The sequence below is a fragment of the Callorhinus ursinus genome, unplaced genomic scaffold, assembly GCF_003265705.2.
Source record: "Callorhinus ursinus isolate GAN/ISIS: 27379988/994484 unplaced genomic scaffold, GSC_fseal_2.0 scaffold8, whole genome shotgun sequence".
Classification (NCBI taxonomy): Eukaryota; Metazoa; Chordata; class Mammalia; order Carnivora; family Otariidae; genus Callorhinus; species Callorhinus ursinus.
The window spans coordinates 52,231,246-52,250,124 of record NW_027397070.1 but is presented as its reverse complement, the minus strand read 5'-3'; the positions used below and the strand labels follow the sequence as shown (position 1 = coordinate 52,250,124).

At 38.3% G+C, this 18,879-nt stretch overlaps 1 protein-coding gene across 3 annotated transcripts in view; it reads right to left on the bottom strand.

Moving 5' to 3' along the window:
- TSHR (thyroid stimulating hormone receptor) overlaps positions 1–18,879 on the bottom strand; it is a 174,319-nt gene that overhangs the window by 6,780 nt on the left and 148,660 nt on the right. The window lies entirely within an intron of this gene.

The following is an 18,879-nucleotide window of genomic DNA, read 5'->3' as shown; positions in this document are numbered from 1 at the left end:
TAGCCATGCTGTTTTCGAGGGGTTGCCACAGCTTTCTGAAAGCAACTTATGTGTCTCTTTACCCAGTGATGCTTTCATGTCAGTGAAACAAGAGAGCATCTCTTGGCTCATTTTCCCTCCTTTGCTGTCTTTGGGATACGCTGATTGCGTGTGTTCATCTGAAAGAGTTTATCCTTCCAAGTACTGTGTTTGCATTTTAATAGATATTTCTTGAGAGAATACTGTAGGGACCATCCCACTTACTGAATGGCAAAACACCCCAAAACTAAGTGGCATCAAACAACAATCTTTTTATTATTAGCATAGCCTTTGTGGGTCAGGAATTTGAACATGGCATGGCAGGGATGGCTTGTCTCTGTTCTGTGGTGTCTGGGGCTCAGCTGGGGAGACTTGAAGGCTGGGACAAGTCAGTGACTGGGGCTGCTATTATCTGCAGACTCCTTCACTTGCATATCTGGGCCAGAGCTGAGATGACTCAAAGCTCAGCTCAGCTGGGACTATTAATGTGGCTTCCCATGGGACTTGGGCTTCTCATTCATGGTGGTCAAGTTCTGAGAGGGGGTATTTTGAGAGGAAGCATCTGGGGTGCCCTAAGAGAACTTGTAGATTTAAAGGCAGGGAACATAGAACCTATCTCACAGTGGGAGGAGTGTCAAAGAATTTTGGGCCTTATTTTAAAGCTGCTACAAGTGGTGGGGATAGCATTGAGGCAGATATTTGGTGAAAACTGGGAATTTATCACTCTGCAAATCAGTGTTTCTTGTCCAGGAATTACTTGCAATACAGACTCCTGAGCCACACCCCAAACCAACTGGATTAGACTCTCTGATGGTGGGGCCCAGGAATCTGCATTACTTAAGATACTCTCTAGGTAATTTAGACTCTCACTTCAATTCTCAGAACATTTTTGTTAAGGCTAAGACAAAGAAAAGGAGGCATGTTATATCCAAAGGGATTCAGCAAACCAAGGGTGGAGCTATAACTGTAATTTGGATCTCTAGTTAGGTTCAGTACCCTAGGAGCTTTTCTCTACCCCTTATCGTCAGGTCTCTGGAGTCTTTTTTGAACACAGATCCAGGTGTGGCGATACTCTAGGGACTCATTAGGACTCTGGGAGGGAGGAACTGATTCCATGGTTTGTCCCGAGTGTCTGTAACAAGCATATCTCAGGTGGCCTCCAGTTGGGTCCCAGTGGGGCTGAATTGGGAGGGTGCTTAGACAGGCATGGAGAAAAGCAGGTGTTGGAAAATGTGTGTAAAACTTACGGTAAGACATCTGTAACATAATGAGAACTTGGCATATAGTAGGTGTTCAACGAATGTCAATTCCTTTCTTGCCCAATTTGGGGTTTATCTCAGCACAAGTCAGAAGCAAGGAACCCGGAAAATACAGCTCCAGGCCAGATCTTGACTTGTGTATCCAATTGCTTATTTGACATCTCATCCTGGATGCCTCATAGGCAACGCCAACTTAACAGGTCCATCCCAAACTTAGCTTTTGATCTTCCATCCCCACCCAACCTATTCCATTTAATCTAGGGAAAAACAACAACAAAACTTATCTCCCCCCAAATCCCCAAATCCATGTAATTGCATCTCGAGGATAAGCTCTCTAGTCCAAGCTAACATCATCTCTTGGTGCAATAGCTTTCTTGTCTACCCTTCTTCCCTTCCAGTGCCTCCTCCACACGGTAGCCAGAGTAGTCAGACGTAATATAGGGGTTGAGTAAGGTCACTCTCCTGCTTAAAACCTTTCAGTGACCTCCCAATGTACCATAAATAACATTTACTCTTCCCACCATGCCCTTTAATGTCCTGAAGATCTGGCCCTTGCCTATACCAGGGGCCTCAGGCCACTTACAGCCCAAACTGGAATCTCTCTGGAGCCATCTCACTCCCTGTTGGCGCAAGCCACTTGATGTAGCTCTAACTATCCATTAGACCTGCTGTTAACCTAAAGTGCTCCTGAGCTGCTGCCCTTTCCTAATGCAGGCTGCTCCACTCATGCTACTTTGGTACTTTATAGAGTCAGGCAAGGGGAACAATTGCTTTTTGCCCTTTTTTGGGATTTAACCTCTCTTGCAGAGATCGACAATTTTAATCAGACAGTCTGGCTGCTATCAGAAAGGAAGGTAGGAGTTCCTTTACACTTGAAAATGGTTGTAGCACTGCCTCTCCACTCAAAAAATCCCTAATGGAATGATTCTTCCCTCCAAACCTACCGGTGTTTATGTCCTATTTTCTCTCCACCATCTTCTAGGACTTGTGTTCCCATGGAGTCTCTCTTGCTCTTGCCCTACATTTATGCCATGCATATCTATAGTAAGATGCAACTGAACTACACCCTCTAACCAGATGTTAGATTAGCTGTTTATATGTCAGTTTCATGGTTCTCATTGCTACCACCTTAGTTTAGGTCTGAATTACATTTCACCTGAGCTGTGCCAAAACTTCCTTATTGGTCTTAGAACCCACCTTCAGACTTAAGACAGAATGTTCTTTCTAAAACTTGGATCTCATTGTATTGCTTTCCAGCTTGAAGCCATGGTTCCTCCAATGTCTACACAATGTAGTTCAAGCTTCCTAGTGGAGTATTCCTTGTCCCCAGTGGGGATTTCTTCCTGAATCCTGTGTAATGTTCTTGATTTTTTCCATTTCACTGGAGCACATTTTTGAGTAATTTCTTAGAAAGGCATATATGAGATATTTTCTACAACCTTGCATGTCTGAAAATGACTTTTTTCTACCCTTATATTCAGTTGATACTTTACCTGGCTATAAAATTGTGGGTTGCAAGAGCGTTTCTTCAGAATTCTAAAGGCTTTACTCTATTGAATTCTAGCACTCATTGTTGCTTTTGGTAGGACTGATATGATACAGGTTCTTGTTATTTGGTCATTGACTTGTTTTTACTCACTGGCAGCTTTTATGACACACTCTCTCTCTCTCTTTAATTTTCAGCTTTACTGAGATATAATTGATGTATAACACATCTAAGTTTAAGGTGTACAACATGATGATTTGGTACATGTATATTTTGTGAAATGATTATATGGCACTCTCTTTGTTCCCGGTGTGAGATTTCATGAAGGTATGCCTTGGTATGGATCTTTTTGCACTTACTGTGCTGGCCCCTGGGGGTGGGGGTGAAGCCTTCAGTCTGGAGAGCTGTGCTCTTCAGCTTTAGGACAGCTTTTTGGTATTGTTTCCAGGATAACTTACTCCTCTTATTTTCTTTGTTCCCTTTCTGTAATTCCTAGTAAGTGAAAAAGGAACTTCCTATATTCATCAGACTTATCTTCATTTTCTGCTTGTAATTTTTTCCTGTTATTTTTTATGATTTTATTTTTAAGTAGTTTTTTAAAAACTATTTTATTTATTTGAGAGAGAGAGAGAATGAGAAAGAGAGAGAGAGCATGAGAGGGGGGAGGGCCAGAGGGGGAAGCAGACTCCCCGCTGAGCAGGGAGCCCCATATGGGACTCGATCCTGGGACTCCAGGATCATGACCTGAGCCAAAGGCAGTTGCTTAACCAACTGAGCCACCCAAGTGCCCCTTTAAGTCATTTTTGTACCCAATGTGGGGCTCAAACTCACAACCTGAGATCAAGAGTCACATGCTCTACTGAGTCAGCCAGGTGCCCCTTCCCTATTATTTGTATTGAGTCTAATGGTAGAATTCCTTGACTGTATCTTCCATCTCTTCTACTGAATTAAAAAAATTAATTAAAAATTTTTGTTTCCAGCTTTATCGAGGTATAACTGACAAATAAAAATTGTATAGATTTATGGTGTCCAATGTGGTGTTTTGATAGATGAGTACATTTTGAAATGATTCCCACAATGAACTTGTGAAACTAATGAACATACCTGTCACCTCACAGAGTTGTTTTTTTTTTCTTATGGTGAGAACATTGAAGATCTACTCTCTTAGCAAATTTCAAGTATACAAAATAGTATTTTAACTATAGTCACCATGCTGTACATTAGATCCTCGGACCTTATTCATCCTGCATAACTGAAACTTTGTACCCTTTGACCAATATCCCTCTATTTCCCCATCCCCTCAAGCCTGGCAACAATGAATCTACTCTCTTACAATGAGTTCAGCTGTTTTAGATTCTGCATATAAGTGAGACCATGCAGCATCTGTCTGTGCCTGGCTTTGAATTTTTTAGTTTTAGTTTGATGAAAGCTGGGACTCTGCCTGTTCTGTTCACTGCCATATTTTTGGCACCTAGACTGGTGCTTGAAAGACAGAAGGTTCTGAATACATAATTGTCAAATGCATAGATATATTTTAAGAAGAGCTTTCATGTTTTCCTTTTTTTTAAGATTTATTTATTTATTTGAGATGGAGAGAGAGAGAGAGAGCACACACACACGCGCTCGTGGTGGGGGAAGAGGCAGAGGGAGAGAGAGAATCTCAGGCAGACTCTGTGCTGAGCTCAGAGTCCGACATGGGCCTTAATCTCATGACCCTGAGATCAGGACCTAAGCTGAAACCGAAAGTCAGACACTTCACCGACTGCGCCACCCTTCTCTTCCTTTTTTATAGCGTATTTGAGGAAGCACACATAATGTTCGGAAATGGTTTTAAATTCTGACTATCTGGATTTGAATCCTGGCTTCTGCACTTACTATCAGTCACTGAACCCTTTTGTGCATCAGTTTCTTCATCTTGGGTTTGTTGAACAATCGTTGACAGTATGTACTCAATAAATATCTATTGTCATTATTGTCATTATTGCTGTGAGAAATGTCTTCCCAGATTTATCTCGGGTCACTAATGGTGGCTTTGTTAAAAGTTCTCTTCTGTTCTCTGAGATGTGTTTGAGTCCTCCAGGCTTATTTCCATTCCCCTTGTTTATCTTGGTTTCAGTCTTTCATGTTATAAGCATTCTTTGGCTGGTGATCCTAGGTTCAGGCTTAAGAGCAAGACTGAAAATCTGATTGGGAGCTTGTCCACGGGCAGACTCTGCTTTAGGGCAATTGTGTGGGGGAGTTGGCCGTTATGCTGTTGGACCCTAAAATGCCAGAATACGGAGCTCTCTTTTGTTTTAGAGTTTTTCAACTTCTTCAGAAAAGAGACTTTAAATCTCTAGCTTAGAGGGGAGGTAATCTTGCCTGCTGGCATTTTGCAGGAACAGGGCAGTGGAGTAACATTTCCAGATGTAGACCTTCAATAAATCCTTCTGTCTTTAGCCCCATGTCTCATTCTTTCCAAATGCCACGCCCATCACATCCCTGTCCCATGCCCAGCAGATGTTCTGCAGGACAAGGCAGCTACCTCCAGATATATGCTTCTGGTGACTAGTACTCTTACTCTTACATTCACCTTCCTTCCCCTCTGTTTTGTTTCTTTCAGAATTCTGTAGCTCACCAGACCACCCATGTATCCTCATCTGCTCTCTCTGTCCTTATGGATTTATGTGTATTAAACATTCCTTTCCCATCTTTTTAGGGGTCTCTTATGAGGGAGAGGAAATAAAACCTTAGGTTTAATGTATCACTCTTAATCATTACTCCATTTAGCATGTATATCTGTGCAAGAGCTTAGAACAAATACTCATTGAGTGCTGAGTCAGCCAGACAACTAGACAGTTTCCCATCTCCGGAGTTGATGGGGAGAAAGAGCCTCAGTCTGACGAAAGCCCCAAACTCAACCAGGCAGGGATCACTTTAAGTTCTTTGAAGCTGTATCTTTCCTCATTCACCCACTTTTTTTTTTTGACCACTTTGAATCCAGGATTTATTAATAGTGTACCTTCCTTTCTAAAATAAAACTTTCAAAATATAGTAGAATTAAAAATTTTGTTTTCAGAGTGAGAGAATATGGAGAGTAGCCATAAGCAATAAAAGGATCCGAAATGATTTGTGAGTGCAGGCATACGGAGGGAAACCTACAAGCTGGAGGTCTGCCCTCTTAGTGACTTGAGCACTTTCCACAAAGGGCTCATCAAGTGATGGGCACTGAGCTTCCTGAGAATTTGTCTCTAACAAGTATTTACCTACAAAACAGAATGCAGCTGAGCTCAGCCTGGCAGACAGTTGGAAGCCTAATTGTCTAGGTCATGGGAACCATCTCAAGTTAAGTGTCTAATGAAAGTAACAGGACATGAATTTGGAGAGAGTGAGATCCGCAGGGTTATATACAGGGCAAGAAGATCACTGAGTTTGAATGATGCCAGGAAAACAAAAAAGAGCCAATTGATATTCGATGTCATAGGAAGAACAAATTGCTCCTCCAGCAATTATATACCCTTAATATCCCCAAACACTGGAACAATTTCCATTTTTGTGAGATGTGTTGTCATTATTATTTAAGATGAACCTTTGATGAATTCAATTGCAATGAAATAAGCACTACTTAGCTTGCCAGTGTTTTTCAGCAACAATTGCAGGTCTCTTTTGTGTTTGCTTGTGAATAAATGTGGGGTTTTTTTTTCCCTAAAGGTCAATAGGCAGAAGCTGACCCATTAAAGATGTGTAGTCACATCTGCAAATTGGTAGATGAAATGCATCTAAAACAGAAAGATTAATTTACTGCTTAAAAAGCAGTTTAATTTATTAATACTGACTCAGAAATACCTTAAGGGCTTAAAAGTTATATGTTCAAGAGAGTGACCCTGATTTATTATAAGAATTTAAAAACATGATATGCATTTATTCAACAAATACTTATTGATTGCTTTCTATGTATTGATCTATGGTCCTAGGAGCTAAGTAAGGTCATAGCAGTAAACTAAACAGGCAGAAATTCCTGCTCTTCTCATGCTTATATTCTAGTGGGGAGAGAGGGACAATTAATAAAAATAAGTAAAACACAGAGTATATTTGATAATAATAATAAATACTATGGGGAAAAGGAATACTGGGAAGAGGAAAAGAAGAGCTCAAAAGTGGAGGTGCAATTGGGGAGGGTGTCAGGAAAGGCCTCATGGAGGAGATAGTAAAGCAGAGGTCTAAAGGAGGTGAGGGAGAGAAACGTGTTGATATCTGAGGCAAGAACAGTGCAGGCAGAGAGACTGGCTAGTGCCGAGGCCCTGAGGTAAGAGTGTACCTGCTATGTTTGAAGAAGCAAAGAGGCCAGTGTGGCGGGGGGTGAGGCAGTGGGGGAGTAGGAAATGTGGGAGAAGTCAGAGACATGATGGGGAGCCAGATCACGTGTGCCTTTTAGGCCATCAGAAGGACTTTGTCATTTTATCAGCGTGAGATCAAGAGTCTTCAGAGGAATGGTGTAATCTGACTTATTTTAAAAGGATCAATCTGGCTCTTGCTTTGAAGGTAAATGAAAGAGAGCAAAGGGTGGAAACAAGGAGACCAACAATAGAGAGGATGGTGCCTTGGACCAGAGGGGGATCACCGGAGATGCTGAGAATGGTTGGAGTTTGTATAGATTTAAAAGGTAGAGCCAGTGGAACTTTTTTCATGGATTGGATATGGGTGGGAAAGAGGGGAGTCAAGAACAACTCTGGGATTTCTGGTCTGCAGCTAAAAGAATGGAGTTGTTATTTCCCGAGATGGGGAAGACTGCAAGTGAGGCAGGTGTGGAGAGAAATACCAGTTTTGGACAGGTTGAGTTTGAGATGCCTATTAGACATCCAAATGGTGATAATAATAAGCATCATGGAGAAACGCAGAGCAGGGAAGCACGAGGAAGAGTGGTGGGCAGCTAGCAAACTTAAATAGGGTGTTCAGGGAAGACCTCAATGAGAAGATAACTTTTAAGCAAAAACTTGAAGGAGGTGAAGGAGCAAACCCCGTGGATATCTGGGGAAAGAGCCTTCTATCTAGAGAAGACAGTGCACAACCCCTAAGTGGACCTGTTCAGTGTGGCTAGAGTGGAGGAAAGTGTGGCTCAGCAGGAGGAAAGAAGTAGGAGATGAAACCAGAGAACAGGTCATGGGTAGGAGGCTCTTACAGCAAGGTCTTTGAGTGCTATTTATGAGGACTTTGGCTTTTTTCTGAGGAAGATGCTAAAGACCTGGATCATTTTAAGCAGAAATTTAAGAAAATGATCTAGCAAAGTTGTAGAACAACAGATGCAAAAATAATTGCACGTGAGAGGGCTTAACCTTGTGTGCTAGGAAGAGATGGTGTTTCTGGGTTAGTTACTACTGGGTTTGCTTTCTAGACCCATCACTGATGGCCAGGTGACCTCAGGAACTTACCTAACATCTCTGCACCTCAGTTTCTCATTGGTTAAATAGGGATAATAACACTTGCCATTGAATAGTTAAAAAGGCTCAAGGTGATCTACTATCTGTAAAGAACCTAGATCACAGCTGAAGCTCAAAAATGGCTGCCCTTAATAAGAAAAACGCTAGTTCAAAGATTCAGATGATCTTAAATTACTAATCTTTCCTTGAAGTCTTTGTGCTTTGTAACTCAGGTATCATTGTTAGCCTCTTTTTCTCCCTCTCAAGTTTATATAATTACAGTTCTTTTAAGTCTGTAGCTTCCATGACCTACAAAATCTCATGGAGTTTACTATCCTAGCTTAATGGATTCTTCAAGGAAAAACTATCCATATACTGTAATTCAGTAAGGTCGGCTCTCCATCACACAATAAGAGGGAATGATGGCAATTTATTGCCAATAGCCAGATGCTAAACACAAACCTATCCTGGTCCTCAGTGTTGAATCCTCTCTCCCTCCGTAACACACTTACAAAATGACCACCACCATAGTGGCTAAAGGATTGACCTCAGTGCTACCTGCGAGAAATGAAAAGTCTAATTTCTTTTAAGGTGTTTATTTCCTCTAGACTCAGAAGCAGAACATAATTAACAAAATGGATTTCAGTGACTTGGCAGAAATAGTGTGTCAGAATGAAAACCCTTAACTACCTTATTTCCTTCCATCTGTCCCAAGAGTAAAAATCTCAGAAGAGTCAAAGAATTTAGCACTCATCCATACTTACTTGGGGAGAACTGGAGTGCCTCATTGTACACACCAAAAACTGCTTCTTGTGCTTATGTTTGTAGGTTATTTATTGAAAATTTTAATCCTAGGTTGATTCACCCCTCCAATCAGTAAGCCTATTGCCAGAATCTTCTAATTAATTGTAAAATCACAAGTAAAACTTTCTACATAACATTATATTTGCCTCAGCTGTTTGGCCCTATGCAATCTTATTTCTCTTCTTTCACCCCACAAGTAATTGAGACTTGATATGGGTGAAATCGCCAAAAAATATGAGAGAAGTAGTGTTGGAGAGGTCAGAACCCATAGCAACTGATATGAGAAAACAAGGCTAATACTTTAAGTCCCAGCAATCTGTCACAGGTATCCAGGACTAAGACAGTCAGGGCTGAGGGTGGGCAAAGGTGAAAGAAAGAAGGCATGGGGGTGTGTTGAAGAGGGCCACAAACTGTAATGGGTTATATAACTATTACTAATATTTGCATGGTAATTCTTCAGTGAGCCATCCTTAACTTCCTGAGTCAGGCCATGTTCCCTACAATAGGATTTCAACACAACACACTTTTCCAACACTATCCTTTGGTCCAAGTTATGTTTTGTTGTTGTTGTTACTATTCTTTGAACACATGCTATGTTTTTCTATAGACTTGCCTTTGTTCTTTCTCTCATAACTCCATCTCTGTCTGTTGCAATTCTACCCCTCATCTGAAACCCATGTCAAATATCACCTTCTTTAATGAGGCCTTTGCTGGTCACCCTACCTAGAAATGGTATCTTGATTCTCTAAATATCTCTTATGGCTCTTTTTACATTAAACTTATATTATACTTACACGCATTTCTCCTAAATTTGACTGTAACCTCTTTATTTATTTATTTTTAAAGATTTTTATTTATTTATTTGTGAGAGAGAGAGAGAGAGCACAAGCAGGGGGAGCAGGAGGGGTAGAGGGAGAGGGAGAAGCAGACTCCACGCTGAGCAGGGAGCCAACATGGGGCCCGATCCCAGGACTCTGGGATCATGACCTGAGCTGAAGGCAGACGCTTAACCAACTGAGCCACCCAGGCGCCCTGACTGTAACTCCTTTAAAAGCATAAGTTGTGTCTTATACTTAACATTCATGGAGTTCAGTAGGTGCTCAGTAAAATGCCTACAGAATAAGTGAGCAAATGAACACTTTGACAAGTATGCTTCAGAGTAGCTATTTCTCCTTAGAAGGGAAAGAGAGGATAAACTATGGATGATGAAGGGCTGGGGGTTAGGACTAAAGCTGATTTCATTTAGGCCTAAAATTCACTCAGGATCACAACTCAATAATAAAAAGACAAGTAACCCAATTAAATAAGGTAAGATATTTGAACGGACACTTGACAAAAGAAAATATACAAATGGTTACTAGGTACATGAAAAGATGCTCAACATCATTAATAATCAGGGAAAAACAGAGTAAGCCACAACAAGATACCACTTTATAGCAACTAGAATGGCTAAATCAAAAAGATTGACAATACAATGGGTTAGTGAGTGTGAAACTTTCATACTCTCTGATTTGAATAGAAAATGGGATTTTTGGGGGGCAGTATTTCCTCCTGTGACCTGACAACTTTACTTCTAGATTTTTACAAAAAAAAAAAAAAAATAGATCTGTGGCTGTCTGTGGAAGCTGGGGCATGAGGGGAACTTTCTGGGTGATGAAAATGTTCTAAGCCTGGACTAGGATAGGATAACATAATTTTGCCCAAACTCATCAAACTGTGCACTGCATGCTATTGTATGTAAATTATACCTCAATAAAAAATAATTTTGTCCAGGACCAACCTAGAAAATCATGTATTCAGCACACCTGTGGACTTCAGACATGCCAAAAAGAACTCTGCCACCATTTTTCAGCCATCTAATGGTATGATTTTGTGAAGATCATAGGGGTAAAAGAAAAGAACATAAAAAACTTATTCTTCTGTAAACCAAGATGGCAGTGCCATGACCTTTAGATTTTAAATGATTAATTTGATCAGCTAATAGCAACAAAAGTTTATTTTTGTTGAGGCATGTTCTACAAACTCAAGGATATTGTTACAGAGATGTCCTCTTCTTAGGAGATACTTATAATAGTAAGTGGGACTATTATAGTCATTTTCAATAGTAAGTTAAGTGCTTATTAATGTGGGTTACATAATTTAGACCTTAGAGAACTCTGGTTATTATGGAAGGCATTGCATTTCAGTGTGTTCTTTCCTTTGGGATTATAAACACCAAGAGCTTCTCTTTCAAAATAAGATTAAAAGAAAACAAGATAATCAAAAATGGAAAGCATAAAAATTGAAAATGAGATTGCATATCTTGATTGAAAAAAATCAGTAAATAAAAAATATTAAACTCCTGAACTAAATTTAAAAGGCTTTTTTTTTTAAATAGCAGTGATTGGAGAATAGATCTCACTTTAGATGTTGCACCTGTTTTGAATTAGACTCTTTTTTGAGAAGTGACCTTGAAAAAAGATGGTAATGTGAATGGGCAAGTTTGACTGTTTTTGTTGACTGTTAGAAATGACTGTGTTCTTTCTCAAATATCTTTATGAGGCCAGAAATATATATATCATCCATTTCTATTCTCTTTAGTTGGAGGATAAGATTTTCCAAGTTTGGCTTTTATACCAAATCACAGCCAAATCATGGCTATTTGATATGAGGTTACAATTTATCAAATATTTACTGAGTACTCGCCATCTTGTCTTAAGTGGGGGAATTACAAAAAGTGTAAGACATAATTGATTTCCTTAGGATCCTAAAATCTAGTTAATGGGGAGAAGGTTTGTGGGAAATACAGTAACAAAGATTTTGACAAAAGTTCAAGACAAGAATTAAGGTGATGTCATAAAGCCATCCATGGTTAGTTAATACATGCATTTTAAGACAACTGTGCTTGAAATTTGAAGATTGAGATTGAACTCTTTGTCCACTCCATACTTTTCTGCTACTGGCTTTTCCAAATACTGCCATCTCCATTGTCTTCGCTTCCTGTGCTTTGTGGTTTTCTTTTTAAATTAAATTCTAATTTTCATTAAAATAATGCATGGACCTATTTTTAAAAAGCAAATTACACTGGAAGCTTGGTAATACAAACAACAGGCCCCTGTGCAGTCTGCTTTCTGATGCCCCAGAAACAACTACTTTTAACTTTTAATGGGTATTTCTTTCCACAATTGTAAATATTTCTTGATTTATTGGTTTTTGATTCACCTACTGACTTCCTGCTATGGAAGATGAGGAATTAGGTCTCTTCCATTACCCTATGCACATATTCTCCTGACACCCCCTCTAATCTCCCGAAATAGTTTTAGGACATATTTGGTTAAACCTATATTTAGTATTTTGCTTATTACAACTCTGTATATCTTGATTTCATTTCCTTTCTTGTGTAGCTTTCTTTATGAAATCTCTCTCTGTTTTATTTACACACCTTGGTTTGAGTGGATCTCTTGCTAAGTCTTGCATATGCTCTAAAGTTCTCTAAAACATCTACCAAAACAGTTTTTCCTACAGTCAATCCTGTATGACTATCATAGCCTATCAATCTATTTTATTTCTAGAACTTTCTCCTGGAGCTCTCCTTCAGCTCTTGGGTAGACTTCTTAGTCTCAAGATTCCCAGGACCTCTGGTCATCCTGGGAATTCCATTTGTTTCTTTCCTGTGTTGATCACTGTTTCTGAATTCCTCATTTTTCTCTTTCTTTTCTTTCCAAGAAAAGGTGAGTGGGAAATCAAGTTTTTGAGACTTTTCATGTCTGAAAATGTCTTTATTTTACCTTTTTTCTTGGCAGTTTGGAAATCACTTTCCCTCAGAATTTGAGGGATGTACTCTATCATTTTCTATCTTTCAAAGTTACTGCTAAGAAGACTGATGGCATTCTGATTCTTCAATCTTCACAGGTAACATGATTTTTCTCCTTAGAAGCTTCTAGGATATTCTCCTTAGTACAGCATTTTCATAACTTATGAAGTACCTCCATGAGCTCTTTTTCATTCATGAGCATTCTTTATGGGTTTTTTTTTTATTCTGAAAACTCATTTCCTTCATTTATGAGAAAACATCTCCCGCAATTTCCTTTTTTTGTTTTTATTTCCCCTTCTAAAACATTTTGTTACTTGGGTGTTGGACTACCTAGTTTGAACTTACAATTTTCTTACCTTTTCTCTCTTCTATTCCATATCTTATTTTTGTGTGCTCTCTTTTCTGGGAGATGTTTGCCACTCTATCTTTGAAAACTTAATTTTGTGTGTGTGTTGGCTATCATATTTTCCCCCCACTACACACAAAATCAATTGACAAAAAACAAAATGGGAAAGGGTACTTAAAAATGATATCATATATAAAGATATAATAACTATGGTCTATAAATAACTATAAAAATTTTAGGGCAAGGAAGCATAAAACCTATTAGGAGAAATAAGAACAGATATACTTAACTAGACAAAAAGATAGCAAGATGTCCAACCGCACTCATAATTAGAGAAATGCAAAGTAAAACTATATGGAAATACCATTTCTTACCTATCACCCACAAGAATGTTTGACATTAGAGCATACACAGTACATTTTGGCAAGCCTGTAAAGAAGCACTCTAATAATTGGTTGGTGGAACTCAGACTGGTAAAACCCTTTGGGGGAATGGGCTGTCAAAATACCCTAAAATTGGGGGCACCTGAGAGGCTCAGTTGGTTGGGTGTCTGCCTTCAGCTTGGGTCAGGATCCCGGAGTTCTGGGATCAAGCCCCAAGCTACCTGCTCAGTGGGGAGTCTGCTTCTCTCTCTCTCTCTCAAATAAATAAATAAAATCTTAAAAAATATATCCTAAAGTTATATATGCATTTACCTATGATCCTATCATATTTTTTTTATTTACCTATGATCCTATCATATTTTTTTATTTCCAAGGACTCTTTCTTTTCCCCCAGGTTTATTGAGATATAATTGACATATAGCATTGTGTAAGTTTAAAGTATACAATGTGATGATTTGCTATATGTATATATTGTGAAGTGATTAACACAGTAAGGTTAGTTAACACATCCATTACCTCACATAGCCAGCATTTCTTTTTGTGAGTATGTGTAGGGAGAACTTTTAAGATCTCTTAGCAACTTTTAAGTGTACAATACAGTATTATTAAAGTATAGTCACCATGCTGTATATTAGATTCCCAGAACTTATTCAGTTTATAACTGGAAATTGTGTATGCTTTGACCAACATTTCCCCATTTCCCCCACCCTCTGCCCCTGGCAACCAATCTACTCTCTGTTTCTATGAGTTTGGCTTTTATAAATTCCACATGTAAGTGAGATCCTATAGTATTTGTTGTTCCCTGTCTGACTTATTTCACTTAGCATAATGGCCTTAAGGTTCGTCTAGTTGTCGCAAATGTCAGGATTTCTCACAACTGAGTCATGTTCCTATATATATATATATATATATATATATATATATATATATATAGTCTTTTCTTCATTCATTGATGAACACTTAGCTTGTTTCCATGTTTTACTTATTGTAATAATGCTGCAATGAACATGGCAATGCTGATATCTCTTCAATGTAGTGATTTCATTTCCTTTGGAGATACACCCAGAAATGGGATTGCTGGATCATATGAGAGTTCTAATTTTAATTTTTTGAGGAACTTCCATACTATTCTTCATAATGGCTATGCAGTTTTATATTCCTACCAATAGCACGCAAGTGTTCCTTTTCTTCATTTCCTTGTCAACACTTGTTTTCGTTTCTCTCTTTGATAATAGCCATTCTAACATGTGTGGGGTGACATCTCATGGTTTTGATTTGCATTTTCCTGATGGTTAGTGATGTTGAACACATTTTCATGTACCTATTGGCCATTTTATGTCCCCAAAACTTATTCAACTTGTAACTGGAAATTGCCTTTTACTTGTAGCTTTGGGAAATATGCCTGTTCATGTTCTTTGCCCATTTTTCAATTGGATTATTTATTTATTTTTATTGATTTGTAAGAGTTCCTTATAGAAGAGGTTTTAACCTCTTATTAGACATATGATTTGCAAATATTTTTTTCTATTTTGTAGGTTGCCTTTTAATTTTGCTGAGTGTTTCTTTTGCTGTGCAGAAGCCTCTTGACTTAATGTAGTCCCACTAGATTATTTTTGCTTTTGTTGCTTGTGCTTTTGGTGTCATATCTAAAAAATCATTGCTAAGGCCTATGTCAAGAAAGTTCTCCCTATGTTTTATTCTAGGAGTCATAAGCTTCTTGTTGTTTTCAGAATATTACTATATAAGAAGTTAAGTTATGGATGAAAAACTATCTCTCTGAGCATATTTGTTATAATTTTTTATTAAAGTTTTCTGTTTCTTGCTTTATCTCTATTCCTTTAAATTTCCCTTTTCTGTTCTAGTCTCTGTTTTTCATGTCAACAGCTTTCCCCTAAGGTTTGGGGATCCTTGGATACATGTTCATGTTTGTGGGGGAGGCTTATGGAAAGCTCTCTGTGTGTTGGTTTGTTACCTGATGGGCTTCACTTCAGTGTCTTTGGGGAAATATCAATGAGTATTTTGTAGGTTTTTTCTTTCCTTGGGGTTGTCAGCCTCCTCAGAACCGTAATCTCCTATCTGGAAGGTATTAACTCTGATGACAGTATTGTGTGAGTTGAGTGGGTAAGAAATTTGTTGGTCTTGCATTTTAGTATGTAAACTTTCACATAATCCTGTTTGCAGACAGTGCTTCACTTCTACCCTCTAATGTGCCTATTATTTTCAACTGTGGTGATGACATTTTAACAGAAAGTAAACTCTGGTTTTCTTCTGGGGTCAATAAAATTAGTTGCTCACCCATGCAGGGTGGGAGAGGAGACCTAGGGGAACAGGTGAAGTTCTTTTTTTGTTTGTTTTGTTTTTACTTCCAACTTCAATGTCGCCTAGAACCCCACCTGCAGAATACTTAAGGTTTAACTGATGAAATATTTCCTAGATTTAGTGATTTTTGAATTAGCATAGTTAGCATGCAGTTCTCTCTTGGTTTTTCAAGATACTACTTACTCTCTTGGTTTTTCAAGACCACTTACTCATATGTGACTTATTCCACTCACTTTGTCATTGAGAATTTATGCTTTTTAATTTATGCTTTTTTTTCATAAAGTACTCCCATTTTAATGTTGTTTAAGGAAGGACCAGGGAAAATTACTTTGGTGCGGAAGTTTATCCCAAGTCTCCATTCTATCCATTTGTTAAGATTTCCTCCATACTCACATCTCCCATTACCACCTACATTCCAAAGCATCTCAAATACATCTTTAGCCCTGATCTCTCTTGTTACTTTCACATCTGTAGACATCATTGCTTGGAAGTGTCACAGGTGCCTCATCATGTGACTGCTATTTAAACACTATAGCATTTACAGAAGTGTGATTCAGATATTTATTGTATATGGTATTGATTTTGCAAACATTTATTAAGCTAGCACTGTGTTTCAGGCATTGTAAGATGAAGTAGAACTGTAGAAATAAAACAGAAATAATCCTGCCCTATAGGAGCTCCTGGAGAGATAGACAGAAACATGTTACTGGTGCTTTGAGATGCATACATAGAGGTAGTGGAGTATAGAAGAAGAAATGTTTATCTTTACCTAAGGAGAAGAAGGGTCAAGAATGACTTCAGAGAGGAGATTTTGCTTGAATGTCAAAGTGGTAGTAAGTGCTCATCAGACAGATAAGGTTGTGATAGGATTTTTCAAGCAGTATGAAAAACAAGAGTTTAACATAGCCACATATGTAGGTTGGAGCGTTAGGGGAGCTAATATGGATGGATCATTGGTCAGGGGTGTATAGGATGTGAGAGACAAACCTGAAGATTATAAAAGAGCCCTGCATGCCACACCAAGGTGTTTATCCTGAAGTATATGGGAGACCAGCATTACATGTTAAGATCCTATGTAGTTTAACACACAGAGGTTTGGGGAGGATGGAATTGAGAAGGACTAACATAGAAGGCAAAGGGAAATTTGGGGGCTCTTGTCATCTAGACTAGTGCTACTCAAAGCATGGTGCCCATTGGCTAACTTATTCTTATGAGTCCTTGACAAAAGTAAGAAGCTTACAGTATAATGCAAGCCAACTACTTCATGAAGCACACTGTTTAGTTGGAGCAACTTTGCTCTCGTGTGAAGATTTTCTCCATAAAGGAAGCTGTGGTTTTTTTATAAAATCTGGGGCCAGCCATTCACCTTGTAGCAGATCCCCAATTTGAATGGTTGTGGTCTTCATCATTGGTCTTTAAATTCTTCCAATGTCACATATTCACAAGTAAAAAATGTTTGAGCATGTGCCTTTAACATATGTACATTTATGAGCTTTACACACATATTACTGTAATACATGTTATATACATTATAAAAAACATACATTTTAAAAGGATGAGATAAAAATAAATAAACAATATGTTTAAAAAGTTTCACTAAAGTGAAAGCAGTGTAATTAAATATACTTCACTAATTTCGAAAATTGCTGCTTAACCCTTTCTGATATAGCTATTCCAGAGGTCTGCTTCTGGTTTAGATTATTTTGGCTTTGGTTTAAATGGCTGTCAATGAAAAAGTTGCCTCACAAAGATAGATGGTTCCACATGGAATAAGGCAGACTTGGCTGTACTTACTAAGTTAAGATTCTCATCTGTTAATCCAGTTCGGGAATTAAATACATGTTTTTATTGAAATTCATATTCTCAGATGTCAATCAGTTGTCTTTGTACACTAACTTAAAGGTGTTTCATTTTCATATTTTATAAACATGGATTTTAAACTCACTTCAGTTATTAATTTGAAATATTTTTCAACAGGGCAAAATTCACTTACTGGTTTTAACAAAACAATTTTCGTAAGTGACATTCACCATTCTCATCAGGAAAATCATATAAGATGGAAATGTTTTTAAATACCTGTTTTTAAAGGCCCTTTCCAAAGCACAAATTTCTTCAGAAAAACAACATTCATTAGTGAAATATCACCTTTATCGTGAAGGAGCAGTTAGAGTTGCCTTTAAAAGTCTCTTTGAGGTTAAAAAAAAAATCACAGAAAAGGTCAACACATTTTTTTCACTTCTGTTTTTGTGGAAAGAAAAATGCATAATGCTTGTAAAAGTTTTGCCATGAGTTAACAAAGAATCCCCATGTGGTACAGTAGGTTTTCAGGGTCACTCTGCCCTCTCACATGGAGTCTATCTGTTAAGAAAATAAGACCATGAATTCACTTAACTAGGTGCATTCAATCTGAAAAGGAGGTACAATTGTTAAAAGTGAAAGAGTTGCGGATGTTAAGTCTTTAAACTGTAGATCACCCCCTGTTCCCTGGGGATACCTCCATTCCCTACCTGACACCTGAGGGACTGCAGTCATCTGTGTATAAAATTGTAGCAAAATTTAATTTGTACTTATTTTTAAAAACTTAAGTATAAATAGAACCTCTAATATTTCTTCTTGCCTCTAATGGATTATCTTGTATTTCTCCTGGGGTGCTGTGTTCTGCTTTGGCAAGGACTTGACCAGATAGATGCTCAATGGTGAGATTCTAAACAAAGGTAAAACCAGGGGATGAGAAAGATGGCACTGATAAAGACACTTGAGAGAGACAGAATTGACAGAACTTGATTACCTATTAGCTGTGGGGATGCAAATCAGAGAAATGCACAAGTAGATATCTTTTCATGCTGTTTTAAAAAATAATTATGTCCCATCTTTTCCAGTGATGGTAAACTTTACCAGATAGGAATCAAACTATTTATACTCTTCCTTTTTCATGCCAGGCATTGTGCAATGCACATTCACACACATTTTTCCCTGCATAGAGTGCCTTCCACCTATTTGTAGATCTCGTGTCTCAGAATTCTGCATGTGGCAGCTGCTCAAAAATGTCTGGCTTTTTCCCACAAGAGGGCCTCC